The sequence below is a fragment of the Branchiostoma lanceolatum genome, chromosome 7 (genome assembly GCF_035083965.1).
Source record: "Branchiostoma lanceolatum isolate klBraLanc5 chromosome 7, klBraLanc5.hap2, whole genome shotgun sequence".
NCBI classification, from domain to species: Eukaryota; Metazoa; Chordata; class Leptocardii; order Amphioxiformes; family Branchiostomatidae; genus Branchiostoma; species Branchiostoma lanceolatum.
Window position 1 is genome coordinate 23,487,518 of NC_089728.1, and position 11,396 is coordinate 23,498,913.

General features: G+C 40.6%; 1 long non-coding RNA gene across 1 annotated transcript; it reads right to left on the reverse strand.

Annotated features, from left to right (window-relative positions):
• Positions 1-1,490: 1,490 nt before the first annotated feature.
• Positions 1,491-9,717, reverse strand: LOC136438236 (uncharacterized). The gene is made up of 3 exons (XR_010756408.1): positions 9,434-9,717; positions 3,202-3,330; positions 1,491-2,979 (listed from the first exon to the last, which is right to left on the reverse strand). It is a non-coding gene; the product is annotated as an uncharacterized lncRNA (long non-coding RNA).
• Between the last annotated feature and the right edge of the window lie 1,679 nt (positions 9,718-11,396).

The window sequence follows — 11,396 nt, forward strand, 5'->3', positions numbered from 1 at the left end:
CTGTTAGGCCACAGCAAGTAAATTTTATGGATGACTCCAAAATTAATGAGATAGGGCGAAAAAAAACAAGGCGGGCAAAAATAAATAAGATTCCTATAGTTCAACTTTTCAGATCATAAATCTTGTTAAACAAGAATTGAGGCGACAAAATATGATATCATGACCAACAGGTCTTTTATTCCTGTAATCATATTCAACCAATGAGGTTTCATATATAATATAAAACCTCCTTGATTCAATAGTAAACATGTTCTTGTAGATGTGTATACATCTCAATAGACTAACAACAAATAATGCAGAAAAGAGCTTGCTGTACCATCATCTGAAGCAACTACACTGGGTATTCATATGCAATGGAACATCTTGTGTATGCAGCTCAATTAACTAGAACCAAGGACATTTATATAATGTCCTTGCTAGAACAAATGCAGAAAACAGCCTGTTATACAATAATGGGCAGGAGCTACACTGAATATATGCAATGAAACACCTTTGACTGTCAACATTAAACTTTCCTTGAATATGTGTTTACAGCTCAATTAACTATAGTAAGAACAAATGCAGAAAACAGCTTACAACATATCTGCCAATTTTTGGCATGTTAACCACCGTTGGAGAAAATGAAATTTGTTGTGGTTTTTTTTTCGAAATCAGGCGAAAATTAATGATGTCATCCATAAAATTTACTTGCTGTGGCCTTACAGCAAAATTACCATTTATTCACAATTTCCGTTTTTCTAAGTTGTTTCCGATTCCTCTACTACTGCTGTGCATGGATTTGTTATGTGAAACCCGTGCCACACCTCGTTGGCGCCGGCTTTTTGCACGTGGCCGGCCGATACGATTTTGCCCCCGTAGAGATCTGCTTGGAGATTACGGGCTTTTGTTTAGTTTCCTTTCGCACCGCAACTTTGTTGCTTCCCCCTTGTCACGCATAACGACCCCCCCTCCTCCATCTATCAGTGGGGAATGTTGGCTTATTTACCAACTACCAAGATGGCGCCGTTATCTGTAGCGCGCACGCGCACTTCCCGTGACCCCTAGATTTGACCCCAAAATCAAGATGGCGCCGGCACTCAAGAAAGTCCGCGAACGCCGGGACCTCGCCTGTTTTTCACTTCCCGCACTGTAGGAAACCGTTTGTTTCCTTAAAAACTGATGATTTGGTATTATATGCGTTCCTACTAGCGAGCCGAGTCACATGTAAAAGCAATCCGTAACGAAAAACTTACTCAAGTACGGCGTTCACGCCGTGACCAGTATGTTTTTTTGTAACGTTAACTTGCGATACCTCCGGCACGGCGCTGCAGTCTCTCCTTCTGAGCGCGACGGTAGACGACTTACCTGTTGCTAATAGGAGGTGCCGAAATGTCTGGGGTTTAGAAGTTATCCTTGACATATATCATACTAACGCTAACCCAGCCTTGTCTCAGTGTTACAAATCACCATTAATTTAGTACTTAGCAAGTGCAATTGTACATGGGGCAAAATTAAATAAACGTTTGTTTGAATGTTTTGTTCAAACTTTAGAAACAATACCGAGGGCAAACACTAGCATTTTCTACTACAAAAATGTTGAAAGAATGTTCACTTGGAACAAAGTATTGATCAGGACGTGATGGTGTCGTTATTTCCAACGGTTACTGAGTTACATAACTTCGTAGATGTTGATGACGTTTTGACCTCCTCCATGGGGAGCGGAGATCAACGGACTCCCTCAGTTGTGTCTTAACTGACAGTAGAATATAGATCATATACAATGTCGCATGTTTGTTCTTCTCTTACACAACTTAGACCTGAGATTTAAAATGAAATAGACTGTGGAATATAGATCATATACAATGTCTCATTTTTTTTTACACAACTTGGACCTGAGATATAACAACATGAAATAGACAGTAGAATATAGATCATATACAAGGTTATGTTTGTTCTTTTGTTTTACAAAACTTGGACCTTAGATTTAACAACATGAAATAGACAGTAGAACATAGATCATATACAATGTCTCATGTAAAAATGATGTTTGTTCTTTTCTTACACAACTTGGACCTGAGATTTAACATGAAAAAGACTGTAGAATATAGATCATATACAACGTCTCATGTTTTTTTTTACACAACTTGGACCTGAGATTTAACAACATGAAATAGACTGTAGAATATAGTCTATAGATCATATACAATGTCTCATGTATGTTCTTTTCTTTTTTACACAACTTGGACCTGAGATTTAACAACATGAAATAGACTGTAGAATATCGATCATATACAATGTCTCTTTTTTTTACACAACTTGGACCAGAAATTTAACAACATGGAATAGACTGTAGAATATACTTATATAGATCATATACAATGTTTCCCTTTTTTTACACAGCTTGGACCTGAGATTTAACAGCATGAAATAGCTATGACATGGACCTTCTTTAGGTAGTCCTAACACTGGCCATTACGTCGAGGTGTACAGCACATTTTATATGCTCCTGTTTGGTCAATTGCAAACTTCATGCCATGGTAAAAGTCAAGCAAATCATCTTCCTTTCCAAAATGTTTCAGTTTCTATATATAATAAGGACTTGACATCTTCCACCACAAATTCACTCAACAAGTCTTTGATCTTTGTGGTAATAACAGGCTTAGTTTGTCTACAGATACATGTATCTTCTGCTCTGCATCTCTCCTCCATAGTTACATATAAAATTGTCTGATCAATTTTGCTTGCCTAGCAAAAAAAACTTCATCAAACACTTTTATCTTATTTACACATGCAATTCTATCAAAGTCTACCTGGTTTGTTGTCAACTGTTTGCCTGTAATGGAAGTGTGTGGAGCATCTTTGTTGAATGGATCATGGAGGTACTTGTCTGCTTTGAGCCTTGTGCGACAGACGTTTACCTGCGGCTCTTGATTGTAATGGTTGTACGTCTGCGAGGAAGTGCCATCTGGAAGACGTGACGTCGTAGAAGTGTACCCTCAGCTGTTGGACACAAGCAGACGATATGTCAAGTTAGTAACTAAGTACAACATAGGTAATGTTTAAAATTTACTATAACTAGACTCTTAGCTCAATAAAAAACAGTCATTAATGTACATTTATGGTCTTTTATTGTTTTACATGTAATTGCCTCCATACAAATATCTAGAAAAGGAGTGCAACCATACAAATATAGGTGTTGACAACTTTAGTACAATAAAATACCATCTATACACCGGCTTGGAATTCAGGTGTGTAGTCTGTACTGCATTTTGGATTGAGCCTTGTCCTTGACACTCCCTCTGCACAGTCTGCAAATCTCACTCAACAGGCTGGAGTGGTTTATCTCCTCACCTGTAACATAAGCATGATAAGTATGAGGTTGACTTGACTTCTTAACTCTGTTTAAGTATCACTAAATACATCAGGGATAAAGAATTTGTGATGACAGTAAGTTAATTAACAAAATTTTAAAAGCAAATGACAATATTAACAAGTTTAGACAGCCAAAATGACAGCTGCATAATGTATGTATACGAAAACCATGTATACATAGCCCATCTTCCACAAATTTACGAATGATATTTGAGAAAAGTATCACAAAAATATATTAATGGGTACTATCGTTCTGTTCACTTACTATTTATGAAGAAAAAAACATAAATCCGCCCAGAGATCGCGAGAACCAAACCCCTATCGATCAGTGCCGATCAGCGCCCCCCTCCCCCCATTCTTTGACACAATCGTAAAATCGTGACCACTTCAAATTCAAAAACGCGAAACCCTTTTTTAGAACAGTAGAAATGAAAACAAATAACGTGGAAGCATAGCTCATAATACAAGTTACCATGAACGACCATTTGTTTTGAGCAAAATTGACGCGTACTACAAATAAAACGATTTTTGTCCGACAAAAACAAATCTAATGTGTGGAAATTACCACAGGAATACATAGCGACCGGGCGCTTCCAACCACGCTACCTCCGAACTTCTAAAACGCGAAACTTTTCCGTATCGCGATACAAACAAAGACACAATGGCGGACTCAACTCGTGACATGTCAAAGAACCAGAGAATTGCTTTTAAATTACGGTAAATTCCGCGAAAATAGTTACATACACGGCACGAAATCTGGTATTTAAGCATACTTAAACGCAGCGTAAACGTGACGTTTATTCACTATTTCCGCAACTTAACGACCCCTGTACGTCTGCTTAAACATTGCATTTAAGGTGCCCTTTCCGGAAGTACGTTCAGGTACGTTTCTGCACTTCTTCACGTGTATTTACGCGACTTTTCGACGCGTAAAGGCGTCGTTAAGGACAATTTTTCCGTACGTTCCAACACGGAAAGTGTAAGTTTCTTGAGACCTTTCCGTACCCTTTCGTCCATCTTTATCATTCATTTCAGCCACGATTCTCCCTGCGTTTATGTGCCGTTCACACAGCTTGAAAGGTTATTTAAAGGTATACCTTTCCTCGGTATTTCCGTGACCTTTTTACGACCTTAACGTGCTACAAGCGTGGTATCTGCAAGGCGTAAAGGCATCGTTATGGACAATCATTCCGTACGTTCAGGTACGTTTCTGCACTTCTTCACGTGTATTTACGTGACTTTTCGACGCGTAAAGGCGTCGTTAAGGACAATTTTTCCGTACGTTCCAACACGGAAAGTGTAAGTTTCTTGAGACCTTTCCGTACCCTTTCGTCCATCTTTATCACCCATTTCCGTCACGATTCTCCCTACGTTTATGTGCCGTTCACAAAGCTTGAAAGGTTACCTAAAGCTGTACCTTTCCTCTGGCTTTCCGTGACCTTTTTAAGACCTTGACGTGCTACAAACGTTGTATCTGCAAGGCGTAAAGGCGTCGCTATGGACAATCTTTCCGTACCTTTACGGAAGATCCAACACGGAAAGTGTAAGTTTCTTGAGACATTTCCGTAATCTTTCGTCCATCTTTATAATCTATTTCCGTCACGATTTCCTACGTTTATGTGCCGTTCACGCAGCCTAAACGACTACCTAAAGCTACACATTTCCTGGTGTTTTCTGTAGCCTTTTTATGAGCTTAACGTGCTAAAAACACGAGCTAAACGTGCTAAAAACATGAGCTTAACGTGCTAAAACGGAGTCTCTACAATAAGTTTCCTTTTCATTACACAGTATCTAATTTAATCCTTTACGACGACTTAACTTGCTACGGATGGCTTAAACATTCCGAACCCTTACATAGACAGGTAAATATGAATATGAAAGGCAACGGGGCCGATAAAAGTTTAGAACAATTTATTTCAAAGATGATAATACTGCACAAAAACTTTTTACGCCATTATAGCGAGACCCCTCCCCACCTTTACAAATATACACATACAAAATGGAAGAAATGATTTCTTACATGAACAGCTAGTTTTATAAAAAAAAACGTCACCTTATCATTAATAAACTATTCAGGCTATTCCTTACCCCAACTATTAACTATTACAATGCGCTTCCAAGTTTTAACACTAGCTAACTATTACATCGACACCAGAACGTAACCCCTAACACTAACTAACCCTACGTCAAACTTTTCTTCCCTCTCGTGTCTTATTAGCCTTTACCAGGCTTTGCGGATCGCTAGGAAAATGGTAGAAATTGGCCAAATAGAGTGAATTGTAACAGTAAAATCATTCTGGGTTGATAACACTTACTAGGTACTTGCGGTTTCGTCATCGGTCGTCATATTCTAACTTGTACTTGACGCGGTCAACGAGGGATCAATCTCACATTGTCGGTAGATTCTCCCTTCACCATTTTGCGACATTTCCAAGTCCACGATTCCGGTCCCAGTGTTAGGCGAGACGACAGGGATAGTTCCTATCAAGACAGGTTGACAGGTTCCGATTTCACTCACGCTAATCTCCAAACAGATCTATAGGTTTCATCAAGACCGTATCAAACTGACAGAGAAAGTACTTGGATTTCTATACATACAAGCTCCTTCTTCCAGTTGGATACGGTCTTTGCAATCCATTGGGCCTGATTGGAGGCTAACTCACGCCGTTGTTTACTTGGTGACCGTTGTCTCCACTGGTACCGGGTGGGTTTGGAGATACAACAAAGTCCCGAATCGCGTGCCCGCATGCTCCGTTCAGCATCTCCACCCTCCTTGGTTTCACCCAGGTAGTATAATACTATGAAACCTCCTTGCAATTGGTTTCACCAAGTTGTACAGACTGGTGTCCTTGTCTCAGCTTTACGTTTTTCCGTCCGGGTTCCGGGTGGTAAGAACAACGTTGTGGCCATAATTTGTGGGTTGAAACGACTGAGTTCAAACTTCCTTCATGAGCTGTCTTCGCTGTAAAAAAATAACTGTCTCTGGGATATACGGTTAATTTGAAAAAGCCACCCTTTTCTCTGATTGGGTAATGCCCTGTCACATGGCATTTCACTAGTAAATATGGAAATGTTGCATTACCATCTCAACGTACCGCCCCAGCTTGTTTACGACTTCACACTGTATAAATTTGCAGTTGAAAAGCAGACGTCCTTGCGTATCGCTTTTGCCCCGAACACAACAACTGACGCGAGCGACAATAGAACATACTGTTAGCGGCGATCTTTCTAGAAGTTACTTGTAGATTATAAAAAGGAAAACTGCGTGTGAACACGCGTTATTTGATGATTTTTGATACAAAAAAAGGAACAAATACACAAAGCTGCCAAAACGTGCCGGCGGCGCGGTCTCGATCCGCAGACTGAGCCAATTTGTGCGGCGGCCTAATACAGTATGCCCGCCAACCTATAGATTTGCAATCCGGGGGAGTTGTTAGCTCAATGTTCCGCGTTGTTTTCTAAAACTGAGAGCACCGTCAACCCAGGCTCAAGGTAACAGAAGGATATCGGAAGGGTAAAAATAACGGCGAGGATAAACGCTCGCTTTCCGACAGCTTTTTTCTACCTAAACATAAGAGTGGGTTATGTAAACTGAGCCTATATGTAACGGAAGAATATCGGAAAGGTAGAAATAACTGCGAGGGAAAACGCCCGCTTTCCGACAGCTTTTCTCTACCTAAACATAAAAGGGGGGATATGTAAACCAAGCCTAAAGGTAACGGAACGATATCGGAAAGGTAGAAATAGCTGCGAGGGAAAACGCCCGCTTTCCGACAGCTTTTCCCTACCTAAACATAAAAGGGGGGAGGTCTCCCCCCTTCTATGTAAATCGACCCTATATGTAACGGAAGGATATCGGAAAGGTAAAAATAAGTACGAGGGAAAACGCCCCCTTTCGGACAGCTGTTCTCTACCTAAACATAAAAGGGGAGAGGTCTCCCCCCTTCTATGTAAACCAAGCCTAAAGGTAACGGAAGGATGTCGGAAAGGTAGAAATAACTGCGAGGGAAAACGCCCGCTTTCCGGCAGCTTTTCTCTACCTTAACATAAGAGTGGGTTATGCAAACCGAGCCTATATGTAACGGAAGAATATCGGAAAGGTAGAAATAACTGCGAGGAAAAACGCCCGCTTTCCGGCAGCTTTTCTCTACCTAAACATAAAAGGGGGGAGGTCTCCCCCCTTCTATGTAAACCGAGCCTAAAGGTAACGGAAGGATGTCGGAAAGGTAGAAATAACTGCGAGGGAAAACGCCCGCTTTCCGGCAGCTTTTCTCTACCTTAACATAAGAGTGGGTTATGCAAACCGGCCCTATATGTAACGGAAAGATATCGGAAAGGTAGAAATAACTGCGAGGGAAAACGCCCGCTTTCCGACAGCTTTTCTCTACCTAAACATAAAAGGGGGGAGCTCTCCCCCCTTCTATGTAAACCAAGCCTAAAGGTAACGGAAGGATGTCGGAAAGGTAGAAATAACTGCGAGGGAAAACGCCCGCTTTCCGGCAGCTTTTCTCTACCTTAACATAAGAGTGGGTTATGCAAACCGAGCCTATATGTAACGGAAGAATATCGGAAAGGTAGAAATAACTGCGAGGAAAAACGCCCGCTTTCCGGCAGCTTTTCTCTACCTAAACATAAAAGGGGGGAGGTCTCCCCCCTTCTATGTAAACCGAGCCTAAAGGTAACGGAAGGATGTCGGAAAGGTAGAAATAACTGCGAGGGAAAACGCCCGCTTTCCGGCAGCTTTTCTCTACCTTAACATAAGAGTGGGTTATGCAAACCGGCCCTATATGTAACGGAAAGATATCGGAAAGGTAGAAATAACTGCGAGGGAAAACGCCCGCTTTCCGACAGCTGTTCTCTACCTAAACATAAAAGGGGGGAGGTCTCCCCCCTTCTATGCAAACCGAAACTATATGTAACGGAAGGATATCGGAAAGGTAGAAATAACTGCGAGGGAAAACGCCCACTTTCCGACAGCTTTTCTCCACCTAAACATAAAAGGGGGGAGGTCTCCCCCCTTCTATGCAAACCGAACCTATATGTAACGGAAGGACATCGGAAAGGTAGAAATAACTGCGAGGGAAAACGCCCGCTTTCCGGCAGCTTTTCTCTACCTTAACATAAGAGTGGGTTATGCAAACCGAGCCTATATGTAACGTAAGAATATCGGAAAGGTAAAAATAACTGCGAGGGAAAACGCCCGCTTTCCGACAGCTTTTCTGTACCTAAACAGAAGAGGGGGAGGTCTCCCCCCTTCTATGTAAACCGAGCCTAAAGGTAACGGAAGGATATTGGAAAGGTAGAAATAACTGCGAGGGAAAACGCCCGCTTTCCGGCAGCTTTACTCTACCTAAACATAAAAGTGGGCTATGTAAACCGAGCCTATATGCAATGGAAGATATCGGAAAGGTAGAAATAACTGCGAGGGAAAACGTCCGCTTTCCGACAGCTTTTCTCTACCTAAACATAAAAGGGGGGAGAAACCAAATAGAAAAGAACTGCTGTTTTTTGTAAGCTGTAGTATAAACACGGATAAAAGAAGATCAACTAGAAGATGGGTATGGACTGTATGTCTTATTCTGCTACAAAGTAGACGTACAATGTGCGTGCACATGCATGGCGCGTTGTTTAAAACAAAACTTATGAGAAATGACTTAAGCGGGATCGGTGTTTACTGCAAATGGGTGTATCTTAAAGATCGAAGAACGTTTCGGGTATACCAGCTTTTCTCCAAGATTTTAAAAATTGAGGCAATATTAGTCCCCAGGAGAGCATTTATCTGCTTGGAGAATATATTGGTTACTGATGTACCATAATGTTTCCTCTATACGATGTATATAAGGATGCTTAAAGTCCATGGAAAGATATAGCATGCATTTAATTCATGTTAACGAACGCGGAAAGGTTGCGGAAAGCTCAAATCTTACTTTCAGCGGCATTAACGGCCCCGTAAACTCTGCTGAAATATTTCCCGACCTTTAATTCTTGTTTCCGTCATTCGGAAAGTTTGCTTAAATATTCGATTTCGTGCTGTGATAGACTGGTCTAAAAACGGAGTAAAATGTGTAAATTTCACCCTTACCTGGCGATTCACCCCCCATTTCGGCCGGGATGCGTGGATTCTGGCGCTCTTTTGAAGCAAACAAAACGAGAAATTCGACTTCCTTTCCCTTCCATGATGCTTTTTTAGGCGGATATGACGTAGTTTAACCTTTCAACTCGCCTATACGCAGGCGTAGAAGCCAGAATTTTCAAAAAAGGACCGGGAAGCTTGGTGAAATTGTGTGGACGCTCCGTCCGCGGGAAAATGACGTCATGGCGCGGGGCGCTCTCTGATTGGCTAAAGTATGGTTGGTAAATAAGCCAACATTCCCCACTGTCTATACATGAACAAGTTTTCCTTCGTTTAACGTGTAACTATGCACATGTTTGTTCTTTGTACCTGTGATATCATTTTGGCGATTTTGACCTGTTAGGATGTGTAGATGCCTAAATCAAATTGTTGTTGCTTGCTGTTATTGATTTTTCTGTTGGAGAATTATTTACTGTCTTTTTTGTGTTGTTTTGATTTTTTTTTGGGGGGGGGGGGTCATTAATAAACACTCACTTTTTTTTCGGGTAGATTGAAACATTCCTGAGCAGGTTAATTGTAGAAAGTATTTTTTTTTCGTAATTATATCAAGCACTCGAACATGATATAAAGTACGGAATCATTCCTCCAGCTAACCGACATCTTTCACACCGCAGTCGTCCCTCAGTAAGACATCTGGAGCCGCATAGTTCCTGTGTAGAACTTTTATTCAGTCTAGTACCACTAAGCCCTCGAACATGAGATTGCATTTAACTGCTTACCTTGTTGTCGCATCATGATACATTTTATGTTAGAGATTTTCATTCAGTTATGTTGCACTGAACCTTCTGTGACACCCAAACTTTGCTCATATAGCTGCAAGAGTTGATTACAATTACAGATATGTTAAGTCTTTTATACAATATGGTGTAGTATAGTATGGGATGACAATGGGATTTTACAATCATTGGCCATGGAGTTCTTTGATATATTTCCCAATATGTATACCATGCATGGGTTGTCACATGTCATTATGTACTTAAATTTGCTGTTCAAGTCCATTGAGATAAATCCTGGTAAATCCGACGATAGCATTGAGTATAGTGAATTTCGTATATCGAAATATTTGGGACATACAATCAAAAAGTGATATTCGTCTTCAACTACCTCTGGACAGAATGGGCAAACCCTCTGGTTGATAGGAAGTTTTTGAAATCTCCCCGTTTCTATACTTAATTTATGACAGCCAATTCTGAGTTTTGTGATTGCCCTACGTACGTCAAGGCTCTTAATGTTTGAAAGGTAATTTTCTTGCTTATAACTCTTGTTTAAGGTAGAAAGAAAGGAAAGATATATATAACATACAAAACATTCAAAGCTATATATGACATAGAACCATTATATCTAAACATTCCAAATTTCAAAATCGTAGAGCCATGTGTAAACTTCGCATCAGTGACCATCCATTACACGTAGAATCTGAAAGGCATAGCCGTACCCCTTTACAGGATAGATTATGTAAATTTTGTAATAACTCACGTCTTGAAGATGAAATGCATTTCTTACCAGACTGTGTATTGAATGACAACAAGCGTCAGGCTCTGTTCAAATCAGTTCAGCTTGACAAGAGATGTAAGACAATATCAAAGCGGGATACTTTTAAATACTTGATGCCATGCACAAATGCTTATGTAATGGACGAAGTATGTAATTATGTCACCATGTGCTTTAAAAGGAGAGAAGAAGCCAATAGAACTTACTTAGATATACGGTAGTACATTGGTATAGTGTTAAGTACTGTACTATTAGACGTTAACGTTATTGTTATTTTTTTCATTTTCTCAATCATCCCACTGGGGAATGAACAGGCGATAAAGATTATCATTAATATATGTGGTTGTTGCCGAGATCTGTTCAGCAAATGTCCGTAAGTTTTATGACGGGGAAGGCGGGCAGGTAACCGCGGCTGTGATAT